The sequence below is a fragment of the Adiantum capillus-veneris genome, chromosome 15 (genome assembly GCF_014529385.1).
Source record: "Adiantum capillus-veneris isolate H3 chromosome 15, ASM1452938v2, whole genome shotgun sequence".
Classification (NCBI taxonomy): Eukaryota; Viridiplantae; Streptophyta; class Polypodiopsida; order Polypodiales; family Pteridaceae; genus Adiantum; species Adiantum capillus-veneris.
In genome coordinates, this window is record NC_140945.1 from 100,779,446 (window position 1) to 100,787,440 (window position 7,995).

The window sequence follows — 7,995 nt, forward strand, 5'->3', positions numbered from 1 at the left end:
GTACGACTAGAGAAAGGTGCATCCAATTTACTGTCACGCAAAGTGTGCACCAACCATTTTGGCATACCTCTAGCCTGCTCATTTTCAACCCTTTCCTCATCAAGTACATCATGTACATCTACATCAGTAATAGGCTGATCTGTAACATTTTCAGAAACCCCCATAGGCTGTACATTTGCCTCATTGGAACTTACATTCGTATTTCCACCACCAAAAAGAGGCAGCAAAGTGTCATAAATGTCCTGTGAGCTTACATTATTGTCTCTAGTACATGACAGCAAGGGTTGAATAGAATCTTCCACAAACACTACATCCCGTGAAATCACAATACGTTTTGTTTGCGGATGATACAACCTGTAACCTTTGCTTTTAGCACTATAACCAACAAAAATACATTTGACAGCCCTATCATCCAATTTTATGCGCTGTGTTTGTGGCACCAAAGCATACGTCAAAGAGCCAAAAACATGCATGTGCTCAATAGAAGGCTTTCTATCATGCCATACTTCATATGGAGTAATAGATTGCAAAGCTTTCGTAGGACGCCTGTTTAGTATATAAGTGGCACACATGATGGCCTCAAGCCAAAAAGAATGTGGAAAAGCTTGGCTTTTGACCATACATCGTGCCATTTCCGTAAGTGACATGTTTTTCCTCTCAGCAACACCATTTTGCTGAGGTGTGTAAGGCAATGTACATTGGTGTTTTATCCCATGACTAGCCAGAAATAAATTCATGAGACATATACTCCCCTCCTTAATCGGAACGGAGGGTGCCCATAGTACATTTCGAGACATTTTCAGCCATATCCAGAAATTGTTTGAAGCACATAAAAACTTCGGACGTCTCTTTAAGCGGAAATACCCATGCATGCCTGGAGTAATCCTCAATGAAAGTACGAAGTAAAGGTAATTTCCCAAGGATGGATTTTGCATGGGCCCACAAACATCACTATGCACAAGTTGCAACCTGCATGTGGCCCGAACTGAACCATCCTTTGGAAACTTAGAACGCTACATCTTACCCAAAATACAACCTTCACAAACATGTTTGACAGGTGCTTCAAGAGGCGGCAAAGAAGCAACCATATCAGATTTCTGCAAACGTAGCAAATTGGAAAAATTTAGATGACCAAAATGTGCATGCCAAAGTTTTACATCTAAAATAGCCCTTGAATCTGCAACAGCATTTGCAAAATTTTATCCACACTTGTGATACAAAGTGAGCTTATACAATGAACTGTACATCTGTCATCCACAAATTTGACTACAAGTCCAAGTCTAGCAAGTGAAGATATAGACAAGAGATTCTTCTTGATCCCAGGTACATAAAGTGCATCAACAAGTGTAAAGGAACCGCCATTTGCGACAGTAAGCACAATCTTTCCAACTCCCTGAACCGGATAAGAGGCATTGTTGGCACAAGTGACTGAATTCCCATGAGGGACAGACTCGAGAGAGGTGAACAATTCATGATGTGAGGTAATGTGCTTTGTAGCACCACTATCAAAATACCACACATGAATCTATAGCGACTGACAATCATACATCATGGACAACAGGATTGTAAGTGCACTCTGCGCTAAAAGCCCATTCTGCATCAACATCAGCAGCACAGTCTCCTTTCACAAAAGACTCAACAATGGCTGCATTTGTAGTGGAACCAGCATTTGCAGTGGAACCATCCTCTTTCTTCTTAGCCTCTTTGGCCTTCAACTTAGGACACGACTTGATCAAGTGATCATTAGCTTTACAATAATGGCAACGCATTTTCTTTTTGCCCTTATCACCAGAATTTTCAGACGAATTGCTCATTGATATCCTTGACACTAGCAAGGAAAGTGTCCATATCATCTTCCTCATGCATAATCTTCGGCTCCAGCTCTTTACGCAGCAAAGCAATTTTAGCCTCATTGCGACTTGCATAAAGACCAACCAAAATATCCCAAGCCTGTTTTGCAGATTTCACTGAACGGATGTGAGGAACAATGGTGCGCTTCACAGACAATGCAATCAATGCACGAGCTTGTGCATCCTTTACATCCCAACAAGCTTGTTCTGCCATAGGCAAAACAACTCTAATGGCAACAATCCTTGCAGCAAGACCTGCAACATCCCCAACATCCTCTACATCCTGAGAACCAGGTAGTACATCAATGCCCTACTTAATATTCCAGACGCCCTTTGACACAAGAACGTGTTGCATCATATAAGCCCACATAGGGTAATTGTCCCCATTCAACCCGTCCTCAGTAGCAAACATCTTGAAGACATGTGTGTTGTTGTCAGCCATGGTAAATGCTGCACCTGATGTGAAAACTGCCCGAAAATAGGAGAGACGGAGCGGGAACAACATGTGCTATATAGCACAAACCGTAAAAGACTGTAAGACACCTGTTATGCAGAAAACGGCACTGACAGAAATTTTGCACAAAATGATGAAATAGCTTGTCTAGTACTGCCTGTAGTGGAAACGGAGGCTGAAACGAGCCTGAATAAGAAAAGTGAGCAGACTAAGCTCTACGAGCTGACCCGAAATTTTTGTCGACCTGCGAACGCTTGCAAAACCTCACTGTAATCGGAGAAAGTGAGCAAGCATGTGCTGGAGCAGTTGGTGACTAAGCCCGGGAGGACGTAACCTGCTCTGATACCAATTGTTGGAATTAGGGTTGCAAAGAAACACACACAGCTTGGAGAAGACGAAGGAAGCTCAAGGCACACAATTGAGAGTGTGTTACTTAGTGTGCAATGGAAAGATAGATAGCCCTAGAGTAATGGGCGTATATACAATGCTCGGGGGAAAAAAACCTCCTAAAGAGGGAAAAAATGCCCTGGCAGTCCTAGTGTGTTCACACAAATCACTACCACATGTATATGATAACTGTAGTTTAATAGCAAAATAATAGCAATAATCCAAATTAAAATTAATCAATAAATGAGATATTAAAGAACAAATGAACTGAGAAAAATACAATATAGAATTTATTTAGAACATAATTTGCAACAGAATAAGAAGATATAAACCCAAACTCTCCAAGGATAGGCACAAAATGGAGAAAAGAGAATAGAGATCAAAAGAGGGAATATGTCTCTCCATGGATCCAATTATAGCAAATCTAACCAATGTTGATCTTCCTTCTCTATTGCCTATTGAACAATACAATGTAGCTCAGCATACTTTGGGAATATTAAACTTCGTGTCAATTTTGCTATGCTATGCTTTGGAAAGATGAAATAGAATGCTTTTTAAAACGTAAAAAAGGTAAACATTATTGCAATAATGGTGAAATAGTTTTGAAAAATATCTCTAAACCTCCTCAAGAACTCAAAGAACTCCTTGAGTCATGTGATTCAAAAAGCATAATTTTTTGAACGAAAAAGGATATCTGAAGACATTGAGTTTTCAATCAAAAATAATATTTCAAGCAAAGAGATTTTCTCATCATTAGTACAAAACAAAGCTTTGATAGAAATTAACAATATACTTGGACTACATGGAAAAAGTTTTTAAAAGATTTTCCACGTACATTTAAGCACTACTCTATATAGCATCAATGAGGAAATATTTTTATATGTTAGGGAACATGTTAAGGTATATGTTAAAACTTCCAAACTAATATAAACTTTACATGTTCAACCATATATAAACATTAATTTCTATAAACAGGCATGTCTATATCTATAGAAGATGAATCATCCTTCGATTCAAATAGCTTATAGCAAGAAGAAATAAGCTTTGAAAACTCAAAGGAAGAAGCAATGGAAAATGAAATGGGTGAAAATCTAAATAATTGTCAACAAAATGCATACAAAATCAACCATGTCTAAACATGAATTTCTATAAACAGGCATGTCCATACCTATAGAAGATGAAGCATCCTTCAATTCAAATAGCTTATTACAAAAAGAAATAAGTTTTGAGAAATTAGAGAAAGAAGAAATGCTTAAAAAAATCTAAATAATTGTCAACAAAATGCATACAAAAATAGGATGGAATCAATTTCACAACAAGACTCAAATATTTTCTTTCCAGATGATCCTGGTGGGATTGGAAAAAACATAATTATACAACTATATTTTGAAATGATTGTGAAAAGATTGAAAAATTGCATTGGCTTGCGCTTTATCTAGAATTGCAGCATTACTAATGTAAAAAAGAAGAACATCTCATTTGTGTTTCAAAATTCCATTGAATTTGACTTGAACAAGTACTTACAATATAAAAGTTAATATTACACCAACAAACTTGATTGGGAAAGCAAGTTTAATTATTTGGAATGAAGCTCCAATGACTCATAGATTTGCATTTGAAGCACTTATAGGACTTCTAAATATTTGATATCAAATGGCAAACCTTTTGGAGGAAATAACATTCTTTTAAGTAGAGACTTTTGACAAATATCTTTAATTCTACCAAAAGAAATTAGAATAGATTTTGTCAATGCATCACTATGCAAATCTCCATTATGGAATAATGTAGAAATTCTACAGCTATGTGAAAATATGAGGTTAAACCAAGATAGCTACTTGCAAAATAAAAGATATGTGGAATGGATTCTTGCTATTGGTAATGGAAAAATAGATAATGATCAGCAACAATCAAAATCGATGAAAAATTGTTGATTGAAAAATATGACTTCAAGTACCATTGTCTTGATGCTTGCTTTAGACCATACAAGCTCTTCTTATAGAAAATTTGTTTGAAAGCTCACAAGCATTTGTGGCACACATTAATGGTATCCAATTTGTTAAGATTTTAAGGCAGCATATATAAGTACTCCCAAGTATAAGAAATTTCTAACTTGAAAGTTAAATATGGAAAAAGTAATGGCCAAAACACCCTTTAATTTTGTGAAGGGAATGTAACTAATTTATATGAATGTAAGTATCATAACGCTAGGTTCACTTGTATTTCAATGTGAATAGTAAACAAATAACCTTGTTAAGTTAGTGAAGGGTGCTCGAAGAAAACTGCACATCAAATTAGCCTCCACAACAAGATATGAATGAAAGAAGCCATGTAGGATCTCATGGGATGGGCACCGTGGGCTACCTCTCCACAAGGTCCTACAAACAAGTAGTGCTAAACACTGTGAGAGAGAGAGAGAGAGAGAGAGAGAGAGAGAGAGAGAGAGAGAGAGAGAGGTAACACTATTGATTTTTTTAAAAGTGAAAGGGTCTAGAGACTATATGGCCAACCTTCCCTCTTTTAGGAAACCCTGAGCCCTTATCTCTCTTTAGGACCCCTTTACCCTTGGCCATTGAAGAGGTACCAATAGCCTAATAGATGCCCTCTCCAATGCTTTCCTGAGCAGCTAATTTTTTGACTCTAACCTTCTAGAGATTAGATCTTTTGAGGGGAGGCAGTTTGTGTGAATGCTACTCATCATCAACCTATTGTCTAACAAAATCCACACGAGGAGGATTGTTGAGGTGCGGGGGTTGTTGCACCGCAAAAGAACTCCCCCTATCCAATGTGTCAGCCATGTAACCATTACCCATGTGAAACCATATGTGCCATGTGATGCCCTATAGACCGTGTGAAGGGTCAAGGGCCAAGTTAGCATCTTTCCCTTTGAAAGAGTCAACTACCTTTTGGAGAAGTACAAAGGCTATTTGTGATGCCTACATAAGAAGAATCCTTGTACTTACAAACCTAATCTAATGCAAAACTCTTTCTTTCATAATGAAATTATCTATCCACCATAAATGTTCAAGGTTGAGAGCAAAAGACCACATAGACTCATGCTCCACTAGGATTTTTCCTTGCTAGGTGGGACTTGTCTTTATTCCAAGCTACCTAGAACCACTCACAAGCTTTAAGCTTTTAACTTTTATTTGAAAAAGATAATTGAACTCACATAGAAGAGGTCATTTGTCCCTGTCGGTGAAACTTTAATGATGAATTTATCCATATGTCAAGGAATTAGGTAGGCTTGGTCACTATCTAGATCCATGAAAGGTTAAACCATCCATTTCGTTCTAAGCTTGGCTGAAGAGAGGATGGAGATAAATATAATTCCCAATTCTCTAGGTAAGAGACATATTTGCCAACTACCTAGAAACCTGATATGTCCCTTCACAAAAAATATTTCATATCTTATTCATTTGTGCTAGTACCATCTTAGGCTGCCTCATCAAATAATGTTTTCATGTGCTCTACTTCCATTTTTCATTCTCTTTTTGTAACTTATCTTTTGTTCATTATTCATTTTCTATAAAGCCAAAACATATTAATTTATATCTTTTGTGCTTATTTCCCTTACGTTTTGATCTTTTTTAAAACATCTTTAATAACATTCCCCCTATGTACACCTTTCATTCTTCTTTTTTTATTTTTTGCAATCTGCTTGTCTTTTGCTTTTGTGCTTTTTATAATATTAAAAATTCATTAGTGTGCTTTGATTTCATCTTCAGTAGTAGGACATTGTGAAATCTCACCTTGTTTCCATAAATATGTGGGGAATTCCAAAAATGTTCTCTTTGAATGTTTTTGTTGAAAGTACTCTAGGCTAAACTGTATGCACTCAAAAGGCCACCCAAATACACGTAAATCCTAAGCTCCCCTAGGGTAGCTCGAGGATTGACTTCTTGAATGTAGCCACCCAAATACACGTGGATCCTAAGCTCCCCTAGGGTAGCTCGAGGACCAACTTCGATGGGTCTTGAATGTAGCCAGGCAAATACACACGGACCCTAAGCTCCCCTAGGGTAGCTCGAGGACTAACTTTGATGGGTCTTGAATGTACCATAGCCATGGGATCAAGTGCAAGAATCTTGGGCATGAAAATTATCACACACATGGGGTGGTGACCACTATTTGAGTTCATTTTTTGATCAAGTTCACTTTTGGTTTACATATAAGTTTTGTTTTGCTTTTTGGCTCAAGAAAACCCGCACGGGTTTATGATTAGAGCACCTTAAAGGGATGCAAGAAAGGGGGGGAGGGGCAATGGTTCAAGATCAGAGAGCTACGCGTGGATCACAAACTCCCCTATTGTAGCCTTTGGACTAACTCCAATAAGTCTTGAATGAAGACATAGCTATGGGATCAAGGGCAAGAAAATTACGGCACACAAGATCTATGGGATGGGCTCCTATTGGAGTTCAATTTTAAATTCGAGTTAAGAGTAGTGTCCCACATTTCAATCAAAGGGGCTACAACACATTTAAGAGTACTAAATGTGTACAAGGCAAGAACAACACATGAGAGAGAGAGAGAGAGAGAGAGAGAGAGAGTTTTAACGTCGTAGGAAACTATCCCAAGAGACCTTAAAGATCTAGCCGACAAGGAGAGTTGAACTCAAGACCTGTTATGAGAGAGAGAGAGAGAGAGAGAGAGAGAGAGAGAGAGAGAGAGAGTAACCAATCAATGGGCTCCATCAAAATAATTGTTTGAATTTTGCAAGATTTTGTCGACTTATCTTTATCAACGATAAGACTTTGTCGCCCAATTCTAGATGCCCTTTCTTAAGGCTAGCCTAACAATTAGAACCAACCGGAAACACGTTCCTTCACAAAGGTAAAAAAGGACTCAATTGCTGAGTATGAGAGAAAATTCAGTACTTGCACGTGCATAAGATTCCTTCACAAAGTAAAAAAAGGACTCAATTGATGACTATGAGAGAAATACAGCACTTGCACTTGCACTTGCAAATTTAAAACTTGGAAATACACGAGAAATATAATTCCCATCTATTTCCTCCTTGAATAAGGAGGCATGCAATATACTGAAGATCCAATTTCCTTTGTAACTACTTAACGCAAGCACCAAGGACCAGTCCCTCTCTTTTCAAACTGATGATAAGACATTTTATAGCCACTGTTGGTTCCGAACAGAAGCAATGACCTGAAACTTCATTCTAAAGAACTTTTGCAATGAACCATGTTAACCCCAATTTCTAGAAGCTCACAGCATACGACCTTGACTACATCGATCATCCAACTTTACCATGCGTTGCTCGGTCAGTAGCTATTACATTCCCACTTGTGTCAT